The 26,117-nt window shown below is 40.8% G+C and overlaps 1 protein-coding gene across 1 annotated transcript in view; it reads right to left on the bottom strand.

Annotated features, from left to right (window-relative positions):
- Positions 1-26,117, bottom strand: part of LOC108886452 (potassium voltage-gated channel subfamily B member 1) — a 39,004-nt gene that overhangs the window by 7,772 nt on the left and 5,115 nt on the right. The gene's annotated exons all lie outside the window — the stretch shown is intronic.

Genomic DNA, 26,117 nt, shown 5'->3' with positions numbered 1-26,117 from the left:
CAGTCCACTCTTTTAATCTTTGTGAAATAACCTGCAAACGTTTGATCATCGTTACATCATTTGGCTGATGATGGCCGCCAAGACTGAAATGATTAAAAAGACTTAAAGATTAAAAGACTGCATTGAATATGCAGTAACTTTGTAGCCATCTGTTTTGTGTTTGTGTGAAGGTCCTTCTCATTACATTGAACAGTTTTGATTTTGAGAAATCAATTTATTACAACAAGCAAGAAAAGTAGATCTGAGCAGTACTTTTTGACATCACACCTCACAGATCATACATTTGAAGAGGTAATTTTGCCTGTTTGCAATTTGCAGCTTTGAAAAGTAGGGTAACGGGGAACATGACAGTGGATGACCTGTGTAGCTAAAGTTAGCAGTTAACTGCCCCTGAGCAACATGCTGAAAGTTAAAATGCTCGGCCAAAGTGAAATAGTGCTTTAACAATGTCAGAAGAAGAAGGTCAGTCCCAATGAGAAACTCAGTTTCAGTGTGTCAAAGTGGTAAAGTTCCATTTGTGACATTAAATTACGTTTTAGGACTAGCTCAAATATCCCAACTAGTAATGACATTTTCTGATGATATTAGTTCACGGCCCATTTAACTTTTCCAGCTACTTTCTTCATGAACATTCATGAAATGTCATGTCAGCATTTCAAAAGAAATAGGGTCAGAGTTAATGTGATCTCTTGGGCAGATGTTTTTTTTTTTTTTTCCTCTCTCTTCAAGTCTTGATGTACGCATAACAGAGAGAGACAGTGAAAGGAGGGAGATGAGGGAGGGAGAGTGTGAGATTGTATTGATATATTTTTTAAAACCTCTGCCACACTTGTTATTCGCCGCCTCCCTCTTCATTTCTGTTCAGTGTGTTTGAATCCTTTGGTGCCTGAGGCTACAAGAAAATCAGTGTATTACATGTTTTACAAAGCACACCATACATGGCCAATGAGCATGACTACTGGAGACCTCTGAGGCATTGAGCCACCTACTAATGATATACATGTAATCCTCTGAGTACAATAGGGTCTGGCCATAGTGCTCTGGATTAAGAAGGCTGCACAGTTGTGGATGTGTAGGGGTGCCACACCTATTATTCCTGTCCCAGAGTCAGTGTGAAATCCAACACAAGGTCACTGTGGAGGCTGTGTCCCAGGCCAGTGGCGAGCAGGATTATTCCCTGGTACCAATCAGCAGCCATAAGCTTTAATTAATCTTGACAGGTGACTGCTTGTACACCTACCTTGGCCTTTGAGGAGAGAGACTAAAAGCAGAGAAACCCTGCTGCGGGGAGGAAAGAGAGGGCAGGAGAAAGACTAGCAGTAAAGGCATTTCAACTTCAGCAGCCAAATAGTTCAGCTGTGAGAGTGAATTAAAGGGCAGAAAAAAAAAAAATTAAACTCTATCACAGCCTTTCCCTGAAATAGCCTGCCTCCCAGTCTGGATCCCAAGAGACGCAGAGTGATGGATGAAAACTCTCAAATACGACCCATTAGAGGTAGATTTCTTGCTGAATAATCACACCCAAGAGAATAAAACAACTAGTGTCAATGTGAAACATTAGCACGGTTCCTGTAACAGTAACAGGTTAAAGTTAGAGTTAATATATTTTTTGTTTCTTGAGGTTGTGGAGGTTATATAGGATATCAGTAACCTCAAATTTTGGGGTTGCGGGAAAAGAAAAACAACTCAGTTTGAGCACTGATTTAGAAACAGTATTTCAAAAGATACAAGAGCAGAGAGGCATTGGCTGCTAAGGCTCAGTTTAAAAATGGGCTGTCTAGTGGAAACCACACTCATCAGATCAAGACTAATCTAGCTTGACGCACTGACCAGGCCTGAATGAGGCTAATGAATCTTGCTGAATATGAGAGACAGTGTTGAAACTGAACCTAGGTCTGTTGTGTGAAGAACAGCCCAAGCATGACCAGCTCCACCTACCAACAAATTCTCTCTTACTCACCTTTCCCCCGCCCCTCCCACTACAATAGTGTGCCAACCTTAGGTCAGCCATGGAGGAGATTATTGGGATGATGATCTCATCACACAGACACAGATAGAGCGAAACAAAGTGACAGTGCAGTGACAGATCTGTGACACAGAGGAAATGAGGCAAGCCCAGTCTGAACAGAAATTTCTGAGTTTCTATGGTTAGGCAATGTAATATGATGTGTGTGTGTGTGTATGATTCGTGTGTGGAGGGCTGACACTGTTTCAAAAATGAGGAAATTGAATATGAACGTTTATATAGTTGACAGACAGAGCAGAGCAGGAAGAAAACAATTCCAGTAAAGTGAGCACTCTCACAGAGTCTATGAAGCCAAAATGCATTTAGGTGAGTATATTTTATTATGCAGCAGGGGCATTAAGACATAGAGGCACTGCTGAAAAGGGTTATGGTTAGTGTTACCTCATTAGCTCTTAATGATGAGCACTGAGGTCATGGGGACAGCGCTCACCTCACTTCCTGTTTGCATAAACTGCAACAGTGGAGATGAATCTGATCAAGGTTGCTGCTACTTCTGCACAACCCTTACGCACACTTATCTATAACAAACACAAACACACACACACACACACACACATATTCACTCCCAGCTCAGTAATTAGCCCCAAGCCTCCCTTCCCTACAGGCAAGGAGGCAGGAGACTGAATATTTAATATCCTCCTGAAGTGCAAGCTATCCTGTCCTGGAAAAGGTGTGTGTGAGTGGGTGCTCAGTTGGCCATGATGGACTGCAGAGAAAGAGAGGTAGCCTAGTTTTCACACTGCTTTCACCACACAAGGTTACTTCACGCTTGATCAAAAGAGGGATGGACAGGGAAGGAGAGATTCTATAAACACCTGGCAGGAGATTCCTCAGAGAGGGAGCATCACATCTGGATTAGGTAGTTCAACAGTTACCTGGTGTGTAGCCAGATTGTGCTCATTTCTCAGGAGTGAAATGAAATAGAAATCATGTCATGACTTTTGACAGGTTTTCCCTAACTATGTTTCATCATCACACAGATGATGGAAAACCTGTCTTATTTTGTCCTATCTGGGGTCTCTTGCGCTTCTATTTAGCCTCGGTCATTTTGCTCACACTCAATGTAACAAAGGAGGGCAACACACAAAATTCACACAAAATATATCACAATGGCTGTGAAACATTTTGAATGGTGGCTGTAAATAGTTTGCAACTTGCTCCATCATGGAAGCAGAAGCTGTGGTCAGCTTGGATTCATGGCAGTTACTCATAGAAGTGATACATTTCCATGGAAAAGCATTCACAGAAACTTTTCACAGTTGTAGTTTAGTGTGCGTGCATGCTAACATCTGCTAAATAATGTTAAATACAAAATGTGTCTGAAGGTAATGGATATGTTATTATGTTATTAGAAGTACTGCAAAAACTAAAATGTTGACTTTATGATGCTGCAAGATGTAAAGTGATTACACTTCATCCTGACAGGGATTTATTATAATCTATTGCAAATTTAATGGTAGTCCATCCAATTGTTGTGGAAACTTTACTCTTAAAGCCTCAAATGTGAACCTGCCGGAGGCATCTTCATCTTCTATCCATTAGTTGCTGAGATATTTCAGTCTGAACTGTGGTAGTGGACTAACTGATCATATATGACTAAATACATAGTTTCTGTTTCAGACCTCACCAAGTATGTATCTGTTGCATTAGAGTACCATTAGTCTTAATCTAATTCAGCTTACCTATTGGCCTGTTTTCATATCATTAACCCCTTCACCACCAGATGCAATCCTATTTGTTGTTTTGCTTGATTCATTTGTTGATAGGTTGCTGTGAAAAAAGAATGTAAAAGTAGTGTTGTCCCTTTACTGTTTTTGCTGAGATCACACAGGACAGATAAAACAGAATGGAGAGAGCCACTGGGGCAAAGAGGAGAGAGTCCGATAACAGCTGAAGGTGTGTAAGGAATGAAAAGAGAAATACAAGACATGTGAATGACATTTGGGTCTGAGAACAAATTACATGATGAACAAAGTGGCATTGTAATTACCAGAGGAAATCTCTTGGCTGGTATTTTGGGTTTTACCTTGCGTCATGCAGTCTGAAATGTTGATTCACTTCTTGTCCTTCTTTATCGTAACTGGATTTGCCCTTGTCACCACATGAGATGAATCAATGGAGCGATTATAGCCCACAGTGACTCACTCACTTTATTTTCTGTTGGGTGCAAGATGGCATCTCTAATCCTCTTATTGTACTACTACTTCTGTGATTTGCCAATAAATGTTCTCTCGCCCTGTGCGCTGACAGCTGACCTTCCTCCTACAGAGTCTGTTGTGGTTCTACTGTAGTTCCCTCTGTGGGATATAGTGTCTGTGTTTTTGTTTTTTATTAGAGGCTCCAGTGGAAAAGATGGATGGAATTATGCTGCCAGTAAACACTGGAGAACTGTTTCCTTGCCAGACTAAATGGAGAAACCTTTTGCAGCTATAAGCACTTCCTCCCCAGGGTTACAATCATCTTCTTGGAAAGTTCCACATAGGGACCGTGGCACAGTAAATCTCTTTTTTGCTGCCCTCACAGACATAAACTAATTACAATTAACCCCTTAACATACAGTTTTCCCCTTTTGTTTGCAGTTAAGCAGTTTTTAAGATTGCTAAAGAATAAGGCTTGTAGGCTGGTATTTTATTTTTTGTCACAGTCGACACAATCTCACACAAAAACCAGACTGTCTCTCAGCCAACTTCCCTAACCTGTCTGTGGGTCTCAAGCCCATTAATCCCTAGTGAAGATATAAATATTTTATAGCAGGTCACATGTATTTATGTATTCCATTTTAAAAAAAAGGCTCAGTAATTCCCAAAGACAGTTTGGCACTGTTGTTGTTGTTAGAAAATAGGAGTAAATAGTGCATTTATTGGGGACTATTTTCAGTGGCACATTTGGTGCTCTAGTATGTATTTATGGCAGCAGGATGCTCTGTATGGGACTGACTCAAAATAAACTACAGAGCTCATGTTCATAATAATGAAGGAATATGTCACCCAGTGGTGCTCACTGATGTGTTTTTAATTTGCTTTTGGACAACAATGGAGCTCTGTGGCACAGAGGGAAAAGATAGCTTTGGCTACACAGATAATGCTTGCTAGCAGGCTCATTTCATTGCTGATTTTGGTCTTATTATGGGATGCACTGACAATGAAATAAATATAAAATATCACCAGATGTGTCCTTTTAAAGCCAAAACCCCCAAAATCCATGTTGTTGTTTTTTAATGGCTGTGTTATACCATCAGTATTGGAAATAATGTGTCTTGTACATGTCCCCATTTCCCCAAGATTCAGCCTTACATATATGGTGTCTTTAGCAAGTCTGGAGAATTTAAAATAAAGTTGTGGTTTTGAATAGTGTTTGTCTGCACAGCATGCGTTTGTAATGACTCACTGGTAGGCTGCTGCTCGTTGAAGGTTTTAACCTCCTAAAATAACAACATGGCAGGAGTAACAATTATATCCTGCAAGGCCCTTAAGGAGTGAGCAGAGGTACATAAAGTCTCAAGATTCACCAGACAGAGATCATGGAGGTATATTTACACTTTTTTTTACACTTAAATATTGTAAAGTTCTGTTTTTATCAGTTTATTTTGCCAGTGTGGGTGATCATTGTTTTATATTAGTTTAATTCAATTTTAGTTTTGTAATGCACCATATTCTTTAGTGTTATTTAATATACATTGTGCACAGTAGTTGGGACCTGATTAAAAAATGAAAATCTTAAAAAAAAATCAAAAATCTTAAAAAAAAGGACATAGAAAGTAAGACATAGTAATAACAACAAGCCTTTTAATTATTAATCACTTTAATGTCTGCTTGAAAAACAATGAGCAGTTTCTGATTACGTAAGTGCCCCCAGACTAATTTTCCCATCTGTTTCTGAAGCAGATAGGCAATAACATTAAGTATCTCCCAAATTGACGAGACTCCCTGTGTCCCGCACAGATGTGCCCTCTGCCTCATTTCACCTTGCATAGCAACCTCCTCTGTCCCACCTTTGAGCCTATAGCAGGGAGCCTGAGCCTACTCTGTGCCATGTGCCGAGGAGGAGACAAGGAGATAGATTACTGAGCTTGCGGCTACGCACAGGATGTGTCCTTTCAGAAGTGTGAAGGTGGTGCTAAAATGATGAGGCACACAGACACAAGACATTAAGTGTGTGTGCACTTCTGAGCCCTGATGAGTCTAACGTGCACGAAGCACATTTTATTTTATTTTAATGGTCAGGAATGACAGTTTAACTTAAAGTTCAGATAGTGTATGATTTTAATGTCAGTGTTAAAAGTAAGTCCGAGTGTCTGTATTTTTGGAGGACATGAATGTGGTTTTGGCACATGTGATAGTGAAAAGGTGAGAAGATGAGAGGGCACAGAGGTAACACTATGAAAAATGGAGACAAAATAAGAGAGTGACAGGATGAGAAAGAGAGATGAGAGGTTCCTCCCCTGTGGCTGATGTTGAAACCAGTGCTGTAGCTCTAAATGTCAGTCCCCTCTGATAAAACATCTGTGCCTTCGCCATCAGCCTTTCACCTGGAACAGAAAACCTTGACTCTGAAACATCTGGGACACCTGCATTATCAGGTGTGCATTGAATAATAGATACTGCAAGATTATAATAACAGCTTCCCTCCTGTACATGCTGGATTATTAAAGATGTTTTAGAGACTTTAAGAGCAAAACTATCTTGTGTGTGCTATACTGAGCTGCTGCAGATATCCCTCTCCCTCCGACTGTGTAATTTCATAAGGGATATAAATCAGTTTAAGCATGAAATGAAAGACTGATCCAAGATTATTAAGTGATAAAATACCAGACAAGAGCAGCTTTACTGGCAGTGCAAAGAAGCCTTATAGATCCACATGGCATTCATGATGTAAGACTATTGATTTCAGACTATGAATTGTTCCCAATCCCCAGAAATCACCCCACATCCTGCGGCTGTCAGCTTCTCTCCATGTGTTGAAATATTTTTTATCTGTGATATAGGTGGTAGAGTCTGTCAGCAAAACTAGAATATATCAATGTGTACAAGTATTTTCCAGTTATTACCACTTTTCTGCATATGATAAACTGCATTCCAGTTTATTTTCCATATGTACATCGTACTGTATATGCATAGACCTGCAAGATAAATATGTAATCTATACTTTCATTTTACATTACGTGTAACATATGACAAAATGTGAAGTGGAGATGAGTCCCATTTTCTTTCATGCTGTTTGGAAGTATACTTAAAAATGATTTATCATACAATACATGTGTAGTCAGCAATTTATGACTTTTAGTGTAAAGGCAGGTCTTCCTCACAGCATGTGCCTGTCTGTCTGTATAAGCCTGCAGTGGGAACCCTCCATAGGCCGGGGAGGCTTTCCTCCAGCAGGCTTCAGAAAAAGCACACAACCTGCATGGGCTGAGTCCTACTAATGGAAGTGTGGTATCTGTGATCCAGAGATGTGAAATGCCGATTCTCGTAGGCTTACAGCAACATCACGGCTCCACTCAGCATAGACACATCACACCCAGCTGAAAATGACAAGTACTCGAAATCTGGCTTTGTTCTTGATACTTGTTTTTTTGCAGACTGGAGCTCCAGCTGTCTCTTGTTGCTATGGTCTTTGCTCACTGGCAGCAGTGTTTGCATGCGAATGAAAAAAAAAGGATGAATATATCATGCTGAATCACCACCAACTCTGAGAAAATGGACCATTTGGCAGCATAGTGCGTGACAAAATTATTGTTTCTTTTTCATGTTTTATTATGGGAGTGGTGGTGTGTTTATTACACAAGAGCCTAAAGTACCAGTTTTGAAAGCTACCGGGTTTTGGTGGTGTAATTAATGTGTCACTCAGTCAAGTGAAGTCAGGTTTAATTGCAAATAGAGCAAGTAATCAACATCAGGAGACTGGCAGCCTAAAGAGAAGCAGGAGCCATAAGACACTACCAGCTTTAATGCAGATTATGACCAGGATGCAAACAGAGGTCAGGAGATTACATCAGAAGAGGAAGTTCATGACCTCTGTCAAAGAAAGTGATTCCTGTGAATCAATGAATGACAGCAAATGATTATGTTGCTTTCAGTGAAAGCTTTGTAAGCTCAGTAACATTAGACTGGTCTTCGTTACACCGTTCTGATGAAGAGGAATATCTCTTTTCTGTCATCTGCTATTTACCAATCATCTCCATGGCTACAAAGTGCAAAGCCTCATCACACGGTTTCATCACAGACCTGAAGTCTGATACGAGCCCGTGCAAAGCAGCGGACACAGGGGCTGATAAGATGCCTTTACTGATCTGGTGTCTGCTGACAGCTAATTAATGTTCACAAATTTTCCCCGTCTCCGGTGGCCTCCCTGTGTAGTGCAGCGGCCCTTTGCGGTGTTTACGATAAAAGGCCAGGTCACCAGGTTCCTGTGACACGATTGAGTGTCAGCGCTGAGTGGGGAGAGTTACCTGGGCTGCTTAGCGTGAACACCACCTGAAACAGGAGAGGCCTGGCCACTGCCCATAATCCTACATGATGCCATATCACTTCTACACTACAGTTTCAGTGCTAAACATTTGATGACATTCCAGACAGATAAGTCTGGTTCTCATGTGTAATCAAATTAAAAGGTACTATGCTGTATTTTTTTAACTACACTTACGAGTAATCACTTTTTGTACTACTCTCATGTCATTCCATTAAATATGACTTAAAACCATGGGAAACAGCTAGCCTGAAACAGCTCATTAATTAGCATGTAATATATTTTTTGCTTAAGCTGCACAAAAACCTAAGAGTAAAAGCAACAATTCCTTACCAGATTTAACAAAGACAATATAACATTATTAATTAGTGAGGTTTAGAGGTGCTGGTAGGCAGATTTCCCCCTATTTTTTCTCTTTATGCTAAGCTTACATGCTGATGGCTGTAGCTTTGAATGTACAGGGCATATTTCCCGCAGTGTCAAACTATTAGAGATATAACTCCAGCAGCAGTGACAGACAAGGTACGCCTTGAGGTTCTCTGACACTTTCATCCAAACTCTGGTCTGTCACATCTCATCTCTCTGTATGTGCCTGTGAAACTGCTAATGCATCAAAACTAAAATTATCTTAACTGGTCCCAGTGTGCCAGGCCCACTGCTCGGTGTAGCCATGACAACAAATTTAGCAGGTTGCGATTATAGAAAGTGCTGCGCCACTGGATGTCTGGTAGAATCTATTTCCTTCTTCACCTTTTTCCTTTTCCCTCACTGGGACCTTAAGTGTCTCTCAGTGCAGGTGCCTGTCATATCTTTCTCCGTCTGATTACTGAGATATTTCTGTTTAAGATGGATGATTAGCAAATGGTTAGTTGTAACGCCAGATGGCACATGCACTGAGCTCTGTTCGACACCATCAGCTTCATATATATACAGAATGCACTGAGACAGAAATGGCCCAGAGTCTTGCTTTAAAAGTACTTGATCTTCAGCATCTCCCGTGGAGAATTAAGCATCCAGCTGACACAGCACTAAGTATCCAAACTCAGTGTAACAGCATGTCAGTTTCCACCTCAAGATTCTTCCAAGTTTTTTTTTGTTTGTTTTTTTCTAAAATGAAATCAGCCAAAAGTGACGAACGGGATCTAATCAAATCTAAAAATACAAAGTTTACACTCTTAAGACAGATGCTAAGTGTAACATAAAACCATCTATTTTTCATTCTGTAAAAGAGAAACACCTGCTGTGTACCAGAGTCTCCTCTTAAATGATTCAGTAGGAGTGGAAGGGCAGACCCAAGAACTTCCTGCCTGACCATCAAAAACCACAGCTCTGTGTGTGTGTGTGTGTGTGTGTATATAACTGTCCATACAGTACATCTCCTACATCAGTGTCAGACCACTAAATGTCTCATTTCTGTCCAACTGTGCTGTATGCTGGAGGCCGTGGCGCTCTGACACACCCGCTCATCCTGTGGTAAAGCAAGGCCATAGATACATAATGTAGAGAGAGGCCAAGGGAAAAAGACGTTTGAAGTGCAGGGTATAGTGTATAATGTATGCAGCTGAGATGTACAGGCACTAAAGTGCCCTAAGGCAACAGGCAGGAAAGAGACTTTAGAGGTGACCTATTTTTTTAAAAAACACCTCAATGAAATGCTAAAATGAAGTTGTGTAATAATGATCAGCTACAGAAATAGAGCAACGAAGCATGATGAGGTCTCTGTCCTCCAACTGTACCGAGAAAGAAAGAAAAGACACTGAGAGTCTGGCATTTACAAGAGGAACAGTTTAGAGGGATCTAACCTTTAAAAGTTGAACATTCACTCTGAGCTTAGAGGCCTGAGATACAAAAATAAAACAGTCATTACAACTGACTTTGTGATGGAGCAGAATTGCAGAGCACTAAACTCACAGTAAACTATACATCACATTGTGTGTTTGTGTTTACAGTAGGATGTGAGAATGGGATGTTTCAGGGCCTCGTGGCCTTTCAGTCATGCTGTGATAAGAGATTGTAACGAGACAGAAAAGCGTGTCTAGCTGTCTGTCTCAACATATGGCGAATGCAAACAATAGCAGGCAGCTGCATGCGATCTGTGCGAGTGACTGAACCAGGATTTGCACGCCAATGATCAAAAACAGAGCTAGGTCCATAACTGCAGAGTGTGGAGGGGATTAATTGTCATGGTTTAATGACAATTGGAGGAAAGAAAACACAGGCTTACTTTCTCTGCTTTTCTCACTCGTCTTCTTTCTTCTGTTTTTTTTCCCTCATATATGCCTTAACACTTACATGGACACACAAACACACATGAGCCAGCAGACAGCAGCACAGAGTGTACGCAGATCCCCTCATGGGGAGACTGCAGTACCTTGGCGTACAGCTCAGCTGATAGTTTCCATGGTGATGTGAGGCTTTTCAGCATTTGCATAAGAGATGCAGCAATGCATTCACAAAAACAGGGCAGAGAAAACAGACACCAGGGGACATGTGATCATACCGAACCACACAGTGGAAAAAAAATACAACTCTGATCACTGACTGACAACTCAGGCCAGTTTAGTGCATTGATTCGTAAAAATAGCAGTGCATGAGTAGCATCAGTCAGTTTCCTCCTTCTTCTCTGAAACAATCAATCTCCCCTACATTAACAGAAAATATATATATTTTGAATTCTGATGATGCAGTAGTTGTATATATATAATAGTAGTAGTTGGTGAGGAAAAAGTTCAAGCTCCTGCCACTGTGCAAATTGACAGAAAAAGAAATTCACACTAGTTAGTTAGTTAGTTAATCAGTCAATGAGTATATTGACACAGTGATGACAGATGACAAATCAATTAATTTTTCAAGCAAAAACTGAATCATTTACCCAGCTGCAGCCTCTCAAATGTGTCAATTTGATGCCTTTTTGTGAACTTTAGGAAACTGTAAATTGATATACAGACTAATCAATTAATTGAATACTTATAACATAAGTAACATAAATAACATATTAATCGTTATCCTAAACCACACACACACAGCGAAATGTGTAGAGAAGGAAATGCTGTGTTTTCCTGAGAACAATCCTGCTACAGTTCAGTGTACACAACAGTTACTACTGTTGATACTAGACAAGGTCAAGCACTCAAAGTTTATTTGTGCAGCCCTGAATAACAGTAACAGTGGGAAAGGGCTTCACAGTGCCCATGTTATGTAACAATAAAGCATTAAAACACACATCAAACTCAGACCCTTAACAGTCAGTAGAGGCCAACACACAAATCTCTGAGTCAAGCTTCCAGGATACACCACTCTACCATGTTTCTAAAAGCACAAACAAATCTTAAGAAGTGAGTTTAAGATGTATTTCAGAGATGACACAGATAACAATGATCCAACCTCTCTTGTAAGGTGATTGGCTGCCAATGCAAAGATATCAAGTATGGGCTATATATTACAAATGGGTTAGTGGTTGTGATTGTATAATTATTTGATCCCTGTATCCCGTCTAAATCTTGCCAACATAATACTGTAGGAGTGAGAAATGGCTGCAGATTGTCGGCAGCTGGCACAGATCCAGTACTGACTGTAGCGTACTGCTGATTTCCAGTGTGGAAGGGCCGAGTTTCCCAGTTGTATAAAGTGAGAGTGACAGTGACGAAGATTTGCAAGTGGAACAAAACTCTAAATTATAGAGAGATGTGTTTAATGCTGCTGCCAGCCTCGGGATCCAGGAGCTGAAACACTAGGCAGAGCAAAAGATGCTGTCCTCTGGTCAGATTTGAGGCGGTGCAATCCAACTGTGCCAGACAAAATCATAATAATAATAAAAAACCATAACACCACAGTCTCATAATTCTGTGGTCTAACTTTAGTTTCCCAGGCATGAAGCTCAAGTGGAGAGCTACACTCACTGAAAAAAAAGGGTAAACACATGTCAAGACTGGTGGGTGATGCTCCACATGCTGCCTATATCCATCCAGCCTGTTGTAAACTGGCCGACAGTCAAGCACGCCGGCCCAGCCAATCACTGCCATACATGGAGATTCTGACCCCAGATTAAAACACACTTAACTGGTCTCCCTCTGCTTCTCCTGACCCTCACTGTGCTCTCCTCAAGCACAACATTTTTTGTTTTTGCAAATAATCTGTTTCACCTCCATTCACCACCCATTCAAGATGATCCTCAGTTTACCTGATGTGACCTCACCTCCACTTTCTCGCCAAACGTTTTCTAATCAAACCTTACTTAAGGTTGAGTAAACAGCACTTTATTGCCTGTCCAATGGGCAGCCACAGTGCTTCCTTTTATGAAAGAAATCAATCTGGGGGCTGTTTTAATTTGCAGCTGTTATCCTTCCCACCACTAATCTGCCTCCGCTGCTGTTCTAGTGCAGCTGGTGTCCTGCCCACCAGCTACTGTATTGGCTGATGTATTAAAGAGAGGGCTGCAAGGCGCCCCGGCGGTCACAGAGACCAACTTTCCCTGCTTTCAATGTCGCAGGCATTTTGACAAACTTTCACCCTGTTGAAGTGTCTGCTGTTCTGTTGCTGTGACCCCCACACTTCGATATGACTGAAGGGTGCAAATGAACAGACAGTTCTGTGGGGATCAATAAAGTGACATATTCACATTTCTGATCCTCCTAGCACATCGATTTGTAGTGAAGTCAGATTTCTTTTTAAATGATCTCCCACCATCTAAACCCTGTGTGTGTGGTGTGTGTGTGTGTGTGTGTGTGTGTGTGTGTGTGAGGACTTAAAGCTATAAAAGACAGTGTAAACCTTCAGAGCCATTAGCAGTGAAACTGTAGCTGACATTCAGCCATATTGCAACAATATTCCACACTTGCCTATATTTCTTATTGGCCATTTAACTAGCCATAGAACTACTCTCCTCCTGTTGTTATTCCCAAATCACTTCCTTCACCTCCCTATCTTTCCATGATACTTCCAGACCACTTCAGTGCAATTACTTCTTGTTCACTGAAGTAATGTTTACTTTCCTTTTTTTCCCACGGCCTCTCACAAAACAATCTGTACAATATATGCATGCTAAATGCTTATCTTTCTCTTTCAGTACATTTCATCCTCACCAGAATCACACACTTATCTCTCAGCTGAAACTACTTGAGCCTGTGTTGGTCTCATGTTGTAAGTAACCTAATTAATTAATCTTTACTCTAAGGTTGGGTTCTCTCATTTGAACTGAAGGCCTTTATTTGAGAACCAGCTTGATTTTATTCTAGTCACCTCTTGTCCTGATCACTATTTCCATCTGCAAACTTTTTTATCTTCTGTAATACATTTATTAACAGGACAAACATATTGAATTTACAAACTTGCTCTTTGTCTTTGAGCATTCACAGCGAGTATGTTTCACAACAGGAACTGTGAGCACTTCTGTAATCACTTTTTGGCATTTGACTCTGAGAGTGTGAGATCACACTAAGATTAGAAAGCAAATCCTCAGAGATTTGGCAACACTGTTGTTGGCATTATCCACACAGCCAAGGTTTCCATGGGATAGCCCCTGGGATTTCTGTCTAATGCTGATTTTGATCTGGACAGAGGGTTGATGAAGAGGCTCTAATAAGCAGCCTTCTGCTCTCATTTTCTCAAAGCCCTGTCCTGTTAGAAACTCACTGAGCTGACCAACTGTGTTACATAAAGGCATAATAAGATTTAAAACATTACTTGGACATGCCGTCTTCAACACCATTTTGTGTTAGATGGAAAAGACAGAGGATGATAGAGTCTCTGCCCATGTCAATTACAAGTCTTGTAATTTACATAACATACAACACATGGTGGCTTCTATTATATTTATGAAGTAATCTCAGTTATTTTCATGGCCCCAGGTTAAAATGAGAAAAAATGATAAAAATTAGTTTTATTTTTTTAATTGTGATTTTACCAAAGGTATTCAGATAACACTGAAATATGATCTAATTTGGGACACTGAAACAAATTTTCTGTACTTTTTTGCTTGAAAAATGACAAAATTCTGTTTAACTGCTTATCAAAGTAGTTGCTGCTTATTTTTTGATTGACTGCTCAGTTAACTGACAAATAGTTTCAGATCTACAGTTAGTTAATAAATTCATTCATCCATCAGCCAATAAATGTAACAGTTATTTGTCCTCCCACCTTCTCTCCTCAGGTTCAACTCATGGGACAAGTTAGATTTCCCAAACTGTCCCAGTTGAGCCTGCGATTCTGTCCACAGAGACCTGCATCTAGAACCACAAATGTGTTAATGTAACAATGAGGGAGTCAAGTTTCCCACAGATCACTAACCCTTTCAATTTACATCATGCTGCTCGGTTTACAACAGGCACCCATCGATTCTCAGCCTCTGCCCTCCTGAGAGATGAGAGCTGACTGACGTACTCTGAGAGATCGACGTCACACCCAGAATGAGGCGGCCAGACAAATGAATTTCCAATAATTACAAGCTTAAACCAGCAGCTTTACATGCATGCCATGTGACTGTGACTCAAGCCAGCAGTGTTCATGATGGAGAGACAGACAGAAGCGAGCAGGACTTATAGCAGACTGGAAGAGGAAACGTGATGATGTAGCAGAGCAGTGGATAGCATGTTACTGACAATATTAACAGTATGTAATTTTGCACCTCTGGTCTCTCAACCTGTGACCTATATTTCCTCCCCTCCTCTCCTCTTCTCCCTTCTCCTCTCCTCTCCTCTCCCACTTGGCCCACTTTACACCATCATGCCTATATATCTCCATGGCCTATATCTCACACCAGACAGAGGTAAGGTGATGTGCTCATGACTGGTGTCTGGTAGGCGGAGGAAGGAGTGAGAGAAATGAGAGCAGCGAGTAGGCTGAGGCTCTGGCAGTAAACTGGGGAGAACAGGGACTCCTGGGAGTGCTGCCTGGAGATTAGTGGGATAGTGACTGAAACTCACACAGTCCACCCACTCTGCACTGCCAGACTATCAGCTACACTGGTTCATAGTGTAACGCAGTGCGGTATGCTAACGACAGCATTTAAATTCAGATAAACGTGTGGGAACTTTTCTGGGATCCTTATAATGAAAAACACCTGCATGTGTCAGCTACTCCGTGTGCTGAGTGGCCACAGGGTTTCAGGTGAGCTACCTGAGGAGGCGCTTTCAGCTACTCCCCAGGGGCTTCCTCTTTGGTGTCATCCTGGCAAACAGAGTCATGTACCACTAAGATGATCTCCTGAGTCTCGTATAGCTCTTCCACAGTACTCTGCTACCCAAAGCACTTCTCCTGAATTTAATTACAACAAATGAACATTGGTTCCTCCTCAGTCAGCACACCACAGGAGTCTCACATAATTACCATCAATATTAGCAAACAAATACCCTGAGGATGTGGCCTTTAATCCTCTATCACATTACCATATGTTCAACATTTCTAACATATTTTAACTGACCTTTGCTCCTTTCATTTAAATGTCACTACATCACTGAATGAGTGACTGACAGGCCTGACAGTGCATCTGTTGTCCCATTTGTTTCCCTCGATGACAACTTAAACTTTTCGACCTGAAGGATAAAATACACAGCTGACTGGCAGCAGAACCCAGACTTGCTTTACTAACACTTCCATAACAGAAACAAAAAGGAAAGTGTGTCCTTATATTCAGTTTTAAATAGAAGTTGCGATTCTTTGCTGTGTTGACCCAGAAAAGCTTCTCTTTCCCACATTACGTCTCCGTCTCTCTCTCACTTGTGCTCACTCAGAGAAGCATGATAAATACACACACCCACATACTGTAACTGTAAATGCAGTCCACACAAACACCTTCACAGTGCAGCATATCATGCAGGCAGGTGCTGTATGTGTAATTTCAGTGTTAGTATGGATATGCATATTGGTGCACTGCTTCTGTAGGTCTGTAACCTCCTCCTAATGTCTACTCTTTGGTACTCGTGTGGGTTAACTGTGGAAAATCGTTTCAGGGTCTATCTGTTCTGTGCAAATGAAACACCCATTAGGTACCAATTACAGCAGCCATTAAGAAACAAGCACAAACAAGCCCTTGTACTTTTGTGCACACAGGATACCACTGCTGATCCTTACTTAAAGAATAAATTAAATTTTTAGAAAATGTATTTATTTGCACTCTTGAGAAGATTGACACTGCTCTCATATCTTCCAGTTCAATATGAAGTTGGAGCCAGCAGCCAGTTAGTTTAGCTTAGCATTAAGACTGGAAACAGAGGTAAACAGCTAGCCTGGGTATGTTTTAAGGTAAAAATCAACCTGTCACCTCCTTTAAAGCTCATGAATTAACATGTTAAATCTCATTTATGTCATTTTATCATCCTCTCATAACTGTAAACTTGCCATACATAGAGTTGCTGTGCCTGGCCAAGAAATAGTCCCCAATGTAACCCCGTGTAAAACTGCAACCTGCTATTGTTACACTTCAGTTTTTGTATGGATTAAACAAACAAGTTGTAAAGTGTTAGAAAGCTTTAGAAATGTGGGCAGGTGGATTTTGTTTTCTTTGGAGAGAGCCAGGCTAGCTGTTTGCAGCCTTGCTAACCTATGCCATTCAGCAGTTGTCTGCAGCTTCATATTTATCAATGTTCTCATCTTACTCTTGGCAAGAAAGCAAATAAGTGTATTTTCCAAAATGTAGAGTTATCTCTTTCAGTTTGAAAATTCAAATAAAAATGAAAAACAGAGATAGATCTAAATGCATTTTGTGCTTCCCTTTACAAATATTAATTTATGTGACAGGACTGAGTAAAAAACTATAACCTTCTGACCACTCTCTGTCACCACAGATCATCTGCTATCGCACCAATCAGTTAAGTGTCAGTCTATCTCACACTAACCTCTCTTTCTCACTCACTCCCTCACACTCCCTCTTTCCCTCTCCCTCTGTATGAAAGAACACCTCTGCCATTCCTTCTGCTAATTTAGAAATGAAACACAGTTGTGAATCTGACAGTCTGTTGTTGGGGAAATTAGATCTCTACCAAACAGTTTGATGTAGTCCAATGAAAAGGTTCTAGCCCATCACAAACATTCAACTAAATTACAACATCAATGTGTCTATTTAAAGGATGCGTGTGTATGTGTATGTGTGCTTCATGGGGAAAATGAGTGGGAAAATAACAGGCCAAAAAAGAAGACATGTTTGAAAAAAAAAAAAAAGCCAGAGATTGGATAGGAAGAATGTGCAAGTTAGTGCATGAATGTGTGTTTGTGTGTGTGTGTGTGTGTGTGTGTGTGTGTATACATGTGTGCGACAGCGTATTTATTTATAGAAGCCCCTTGGGAGAGGAATGCCATTACTGTGCAAAGGTAGACAATCTGGTGGGGCTGTGCTGGATGTCACGCTAAGGTGGCTTCATCACTCCTCGCAGGCTGTGCCTCATTAGGATGAGCAACACCCTGTATAATATTAACAACCACACCTCCTCTACATTGTCCTTCTAAATCTCTTTGTGCAAACACCATTAACAAAAAAACCAACACAACTTCTCTGGGGACAGTAGATGTTGAAAATACCTCAGTGTCACAGTTTCCTCTGTAAATTTGTTTTTCATGTTTCTCATACAAAATGCATGAAATAGTAAAGTACAAAAACACATACTCGTCAGGTGGCTTTTCATGTTCTCTGTTGCTATTGATTTCCTTGGTTTTGAATGACTTATTCTAAGAACTAAAGAGAGTAGGCGGATACATTGATCCAGAAATTGAACTGAACTCCCCATGACTGCTTCTTTCTTGCTCAGACACACACACATACAGTGCCTTGGCTTTGGTAACACAAAAGACTGATCCCTAATGCAACAGCTGCTCTTTTTGGGTCCACAGAGGTGAGCAGAGAGGTGAGGAGTTCACAACACAGCAAAGGCAAGATCTTATCCTCCTCCCCTGTGCTGGACTAATCTGTGACAATCATTAGCGGTGGGGACGCTGGGAAAACCTCTCACCTCACTCCCACTCAAACCAACCCTACCTCAAGAGCTGCATTATCCCTGTAAAACCACACCAAAGACTTGCCTCAGAAACCAACCGTTACAGTGTTAATGTGTGGGGGCTTAATGAACTCACACAAATGGATCTAAGGCTTTCTTCTATATACGCGAAAGCACACATTCTGAATATGAGCTGTAAAATGAGAAGCGCAGATGACGTTTTTTAAACGTAGCTCCCCTGTTTGCTCTGCGTTCCCTCTTTGTTTGCTAAACAGCAGAAGCTATTGAACGAGATGTGTCTGGAGAACAATGCAAATCTCTCCCTTCCAGCTGCCTCCATTCCTGCTGACATTTTACCTCTGTCACATAATGTGTGCAGCTTCAGCTTTACTCCTTTCATGTGCATCAGTTCATTTAGCGGCTGCATTTATGGCAGTAAGATAAACTAACTAGAAAACAAATGACCCGCTATGTTTACTGTATTGTCATATATATATGCGTCACCAGCATCTATAAAAACAACGCAAGGTGATATGTACGCCACAACTGTAACCTGAAGCTTTGTTTAATTCAACCTGTCTACCATGGCAGACATGATGCCCCACAGTGAGAGACTGGAGGTGATCTAGTGTTAATTGAACCCTGTTGCTGACTGTTTATCCATGGAGCTTTCAGGTGTTGGGTTCTGTATCAAGTTCAGGTAATTACTGTTCCTCAGTCTGGCAGCCTCTGCGGGCAGCCAGCAAACACGTGGATTTATTCCTGCCTTCACAGAGACGAAGGACTACTGGCTGCATTTTTAATCTGAGTAAATGTTGAGAACTTGTGTTTGTTGTGGTTTGAATCTCTACAGGCTGCCTCACACTGTTCGGTGTGTAGTTGTAGAAATGCTTTTGGAACAGCCTGTATTGTTGTAAAAATATCCATGCTGCTTAGATTCCAGCTCCAGAACACTATCTTTTTCACTTTCTTTTTAACAAAGTACCTCTTGACATGACAGAGACACAGAATAATAAGCTAATGGACCTAGAAGGAAGAGACAGGCTGATTTGAATTTGTGCACTGAACCTTATCTACCCCTATGTATCATGTGGCCAGCCTGGTCTCAAATAGGAAGCCTACAGGAGGCAGCCATTACTCAAAACATGCACTCTGCTCATCATTAAACCATTACAGTGGGATCGTAATTACTGTACATTTTGTTGCATTCTCTCTTCCATAGAATAAACCAAGCTCAGTCAAAGAGCAGCATTCTTTAGGAAAAATTGTTTCAGAATAGCATTGATATAACTTTTCCCACACACAACTACCTCTAAATACGACTGAGCTTTCCCCTTAAACCATTGTAAATGACCAGAGGATATCACGGTTAAGGAACAAGGACTAGGATTGGATGTGAGTATAAATGTCTTGTTGAATCAGTTGAGCCCCTGTACTCTAGCCACACAAAAGGCCAAAGCTCTGAACTTCCTCAGTTTACAGCCTCATTGCATTGTGTTTCTTTACTATTTACTTGACAGCTAAGTGTCCTGGAATGAGGTGTGCTTGACAAAGGCCTCCGGTTAAAAATGCACGACCCATCCTTTTGTTGCGCTGTCACCAACTGATGACGAGCAGGGCGAAGCATGTGTTGCACTTGAATTTGGGAAAGAAGTCAAAAGAGCAACAGCGAGTGTAGAGTAAAGAGGAGTCTGTGAAAGCTCAGCGATGGATTACATAGATTGAGGCTCCGCAGAAAATATATCTGCTGTCAGTAAAATGTATTGGACTGACTACAGAATTTCATTGCATTATTCAGTCATGCCTGTCATTCCTGTATGGGTGGCTGGAAACTGACCTTTTCAGTCTCAGCTGGCAGAGTGAGCGATGAAAACCTTGGTGTGGTGTGCAACTGTAGCTTAAGAAGTAGCTGCAGCATGCAATAGCTTTGGGTTCTAATGTATGACTCTCTGGAAACTTTTGTTTTACTCTGTGGGTGACCACTGGGCCCCACACCACTCTACATCCTCTTGTGAGTGATGTTCTCTCCACTCTCTGACAGGCCTGTCTGAATAATGAATGAAGCTCTGCAACAAAGTAGTCATGCCTCCGTCCCCTCGCGATTGACCTCCGACCTTTTTAAATGTCAGCATCGGTGAAGGCCTATGCAGGCACAAATCCCAGTTCCACAAGTGTGTGAGGAATATAGGGAAAGTCAGATAAGGCATTGTGCTAAAAATAAAGCATGGGTTTTATAGGTCTGTCAAACAGAGATACTATGCAGTGGGAATCTGTGGGTGTCTGTGCGCATGTGTAATATGGCGTACTGCCTCAGCTGGCTGGTGCGATAAGCTAATGTAGCGTACTAGATCACCTCTCTCCATGGAAACTGCAGGGCAATGGAGGGTTCACAGCTCCTGAAAACATATGCTCCAAACTGGAACTAGTAGAAAGGAACCATCTATACTCTAGTAAATCGAATGATGTATTGATTATTCATCATTTGTCATTTCCACCTGCTTAAATCACGACATCAGTATTTGGCAAATGCACAGTCAAATCATGTTATCTCTAATGTGCTCTGTGTGAAACTAAATCCCTGAGTTTTTTATCACATAGATGTTTTCCAAGCAAAACCTTAAACCTGCATTAATTGATTTTTTTTCTTTGGCCACCTGAGGGAAGTATCAGAGTGACAGAAGTTGACATGAACTTATTGGTAAAAAGCAGATACAGAGAAATATTAGCACTTGTTTGGAGTTGTGCGTCTGTCCAATTTTGAACTCTTTTTTTAAAATTTTTTTTTAGCTCTGTTGTTCTCCACCAACATACTAAGAGAATATCTGGCTCGAATATCTGCCCGATGCTGCGCTAGCTAGCTGCTCACTAGCTAGCTCTTTAACTTTGTTTAGCTGTCATTTGGTGCGGAGCATACACTGAACAGTGGGTTTATCAGAGCTTTGTTACAAAGCACTGAAGTAGTGGGCTCAAAACAAAACAACAAACTGAAAGATGCTGTGAAGTTCTGTAGAGCTGAGAAGAATTTCCTGTGGTTTCATCATTACAAGCAACTCATTTCACCTTTGTTTAGAAAATGGATCAGTAGCTGTCAGGCAAACTGCGCAGTCTGTCCATGGTGGTAACACAGCACCTCCATCAATGAAGGAAGTCATTTATAGACCACAGGAACTAAATCCTGCTCTCTGAAACAGTCTTCACTAGTAATTTCTGAGGAAATGTAAGAGACGTGCCTGGGTAAAACTTAAGCTTCTATCCATCAGTACATTTATTCAAAACCTCAATACATTGGAGAGGGTATTAACAGAGTTCTACTGGAGGAGCTTAATGAAAAAGCATGAAGGTCAAATCCAGATGTATAGGAAGCTGTTGCTCCAATGCAATGTGGAAGCTCTGACTGCAACATGAATCTTTGAAGTCTCAGAGAAATCATTTAGGCTTAGCCAGTAAGATGCATATGGAACACAGTCTAACCACCACACACAAGCATTTAATCCTCATGTCTGCAATTCACAGATAGGCAGATTTTCCCTATTGATTGGTAGCCACTCTGATGGGAGGTGCTACTTCCTAAGGTGAATTTCCATTCGCATGATTCCACACACTGATCAAACAGCATCAAAGGCATGTTTTAAATCAATAATGCTAACGCCTCTCTCAGTTTAGAGAAGCGCTTCATTAGAGTTTGTGTGGTTGCCTTTGCACAATGGCAATTTCTTTCAAGTGCAACAGAAAAAAGAAGTGGAGACAGATAAAGCTAAAGATAGACACCATGAAATAAAGCCAAGAGGAAAGCATGCTCACACTTTGCTGTTCCAACCAAGCCTTTTTTCAATGTGCTAACCTTTACATCTGTGGCTGTACCTGAGGGATCCACAGACAGCAAGCCAAAAAAGACTATGTACTGTAACTCTAATTTGGAAGATTATAGATGATTTTTGTGTAGTTTGAAGCTATATATTGTCCAGCTACTGCTGAGTGTGGCTACTTGAATATTACTTTTGGGTCCACTCAGCAGTTTAAGTGCGGTCGGTCTGAAAGCTGACTATAAAAAACTAGAAAAATAATTTTCAAGGGTTGTTATGTTATATGAGGATAGCTGTTATCTTTATGCATTTAGATGAATAAAACAAATATATTTATATAATTCTTTCTGTCTATAGTTAGAATTTGTACAGTAATGAGTGCTTACATGATAATTGGGTTACTTGTATATGACTAATGAGACGATAGAGTACAACAGAGGGCAACAGAAACAAGCAGATAAGATGATAAAAGAGCAAGGAATGGGAAGGAGAGAGGCTCTGTCTGGCTGCCTCTCTCAGTCTGCCGATTGGCCCTCATGATTCTGTGGAAGCTCACTTGGCAATATATGGCACTGCAATCAGTCTGGCAGCTGGTAAAGTGTGTGCCATTGATTTGTGGCTATTCAAAGCTCACCTAAGCACAATGGAAGAGTTGCTGTCACCCGGCAACAACCCTTGAAAACAACTCATAAAATACACTATTGGATAGTCCCAGGCGTTGTTATGAGCATACAAGCACACACACACACACACATACACACACACACAGAGAAAGGTAGGGAGAGCAGGACAGACACAGACACAGAGACAGAGGAAACTCTCCGAGCCAATGCTGAAAATAACAACAGAGACCATAAAATCATAGTGACTGTACTGCCACATCTCCTCTGGTCCCACTGCACTCCTTGTGACACATGACTGGAGGTTAGCATGAGTGACTGCATTCTCTCATGCAGAGCTATCAGGAGGCAGTGGTCCGTGGGAAGTCACACGTCTTAGTCCCTCTCTAATGGCTGGCCAGGGTGTGTCCTCACTCACCCCAGCTTGCCTTACATCTTAATGTCTTTGCCATCGATTTCCTCCCATTCTTACAAAAAGTTGTCTCCCAGGCTGTGTGGGGTGAACAGGCAGCAGGTAACTGAACACAGTGGATCACTCCACACAGAGCCATAGCCCAGGCACACAAAGTGATCTCAGACTTCACAAACAACAAAGCAAAGTGCTTACAGTGAAGTCAATTGGGCATATCTGATGTGCGGTAAGAAGTGCAGTTAACTGCCTCTAGTCATGGCTGTCTGTGGCTCACCGAGAGGAGAAGTTTCCATGCAATTAGTTCAAACAGCCTCTGCCAAGGCAAAAGAACTAAGTGTCAGTTTTTATAGCTCAGTATCCTGTTCTGGACCAAAGCTTCAGTGGGTAGAGAGAGCGTTAGGAGGCTTTTAGGACAGGAATTCAAATTGTAGAGTGTAGAAGTGTCAAAAAAAAAACAAAAAAACAAACTATTAAGTCATATGGTAAAATATAGTGACTATTGTATATGTAGTAAAAATTCTAACCTTATAATTCAGCTCTATAAGCAAATACCAAGACCTATGAGAGGTGATAGATCATTAAAATCTTAAGTATTTCTCTGTATTCTTAAATATTCATGACCAAATAAGTAACAATAAAAGTTAAAGTTCAGAATATTTGATCAAATTTTACTGATTTTGAAAGACGTAAGTGACCTCACTTTTTCCCAGCTAAACCCCACAGTTTTCAAACCCATTAGAGGAGCATAGACAAAATCAAATAGGCCGAGATCTCTCATGAGAAATAATAAAAAACTTTTCTCATTGGCAGAAATTGTTCTATTATGGTATGACACAATTGCTCATAGTAAACTGATTGTGAGAACTGGTTTCAGAGTTTACAACAATGTTTTTCCAGTGCCACACCCCTGGGAGTGTGATTTATTTGGTGACCATGATCCCTCTGAGACTGAGCTGCACCTTGGGGAGAACTGAGCAACAGGGGCATGCTGAGACATGCTGTATTACATAGTCTGGTTTCATTCACAAACCACTTACCCTTTTCTCTCACTGGGCGTCTCTACTGTAAAAATGACGACATAGACATTCAGCACAGCACGTCCTGTTCTGGATCAACAAGAGCTTATCAATTTATTGATGAAATGATTACCTGCAAGTTTTTCTGTGTTTCCAGGAGTCCATATTGTTATGGTAAATAATTTAGTGGCCAGACCCATGGTGGAAATGCAGGATCAAGTTGGTCTAAAACTATTCAGTAACACCTCAACAATCCCAGTCAGAAAAACAGACTATCAAGTGCTGCACACATGGTGTCCTTCACTGCTGCTTTGACATGAAAAATGGCTCGTCCGAGAGAGAGAGAGAGAGAGAGAGAGAGAGAGGAGAGAGAGAGAGAGAGAGAGAGAGGAGGAGAGAGAGAGAGAGAGAGAGAGAGAGAGAGAGAGAGAGAGAGAGAGAGAGAGAGAGATTTTGGTGCCTGCTGGTGTCTATGTGTATTTTTGGTGAGGTTATAACTCCAAAAGGTCCAGGATGAGGTGACATCTGGAGCTATAGATATTCTGGATCACACCTTCTCTCTCTGGCATTAAGTCAAGCGTTATTAATGTGCAATTAAAATTTCATCAGCACTGAAAAATAAATGAGGCGGAATATGTGTTTGGGAACAAGCCATTTCACAGATGCAACTCTTCAATTAAGCTTCAGAAACAAGACTGCCTTTTACATCTGCCATTTAACCTCAATTTGACATCTTTACTCTTCTCTGTCTCATATGGAAAAGTAAACCATGAAGCAATGGCCCCATATGTCAAACAACGCCCTCGACGTCCTTGTCAAACTTCTCTCGTTGCGCTTTCTTTCCAAAGTTTCTGGGCCCCTTAATTGTGTACACTGTAAAGCCTGGTGCAGCTCTTGTGCATATGGACAAGAGCATGCATGCTAGAATGACCATGGAAGAAGGTCATAAACTGAGCTCCTATTTCTTTGTTAGATGGTGTAAAAAAAATTTAAATGGAACAACTGCTGTGGAGGAAACACATGAGCCAATGCTAAAATGTACAATAATGAATGTACAGAGCCTTGAGGCATTTCATGAACTGTGAATTGTGCTTGTTAAGATGTTTTTGAAACTGATTAGTAATAAATTTACAAAATATTACATACATGCAGAAAAGGAGCTGATTAGTCATTACCCATTGTTCCACAAACCATGTCACAAGCTTGTAATGAATTTGCAATGTAAACAGTTACGTAAGGAAACTTTTCATATTTGGTTATGCCTTTGGTCCTGACCTTTATTTAATAATTCATAGCTCTGTGAGCTCAGTGGACAGCAGCAGAGCTGAGTAAATATTCAGATTCAAACATATATTTGCTCAGGTAGACTCACTAGAGGCTATTTTGTTTTGTTATTTTAAAGAAACCTGAGTATGAAAGATGATATTCAAACACTGATTACAGTACAGAATTCAGGAACAATCAGAGGTACTATTAAATAAGTCAGCACTTAAAAATTTAATATCATATAACAATCTTCTTTCAAAGCATGTGTAAGTCTATGTCCAGTATTCACAAATGTAATATCTAAGGGTAGGCAGCCCTGTGAATTGGTCCAGTGTTCTGTTGCTTTTAAAAGCAAAGAAAGATAAGGGTTATTGTGAAAGTTTCTTACAGAACAGGTAATTTACTTTTCTGTTCCTGATAAGCTGGACTTCTCTCAAATTAATGAATGTTCATTCTGACTCTGTATCAGGTCATTTTAGGGTTGAATGAGCAATATGAGAGTACAACTTATTTTAATCAAATCCAAGATACAACAGTCAATTGTATAATGGTTTTCCTATTTTGAAAAGAAAAAAAAAAACTTATA

This window comes from Lates calcarifer, linkage group LG12 (assembly GCF_001640805.2).
Source record: "Lates calcarifer isolate ASB-BC8 linkage group LG12, TLL_Latcal_v3, whole genome shotgun sequence".
Lineage (NCBI taxonomy): Eukaryota > Metazoa > Chordata > Actinopteri > Centropomidae > Lates > Lates calcarifer.
Note: the sequence above shows the minus strand (reverse complement) of the source record. Positions and strands in the feature narration are given on the sequence as shown.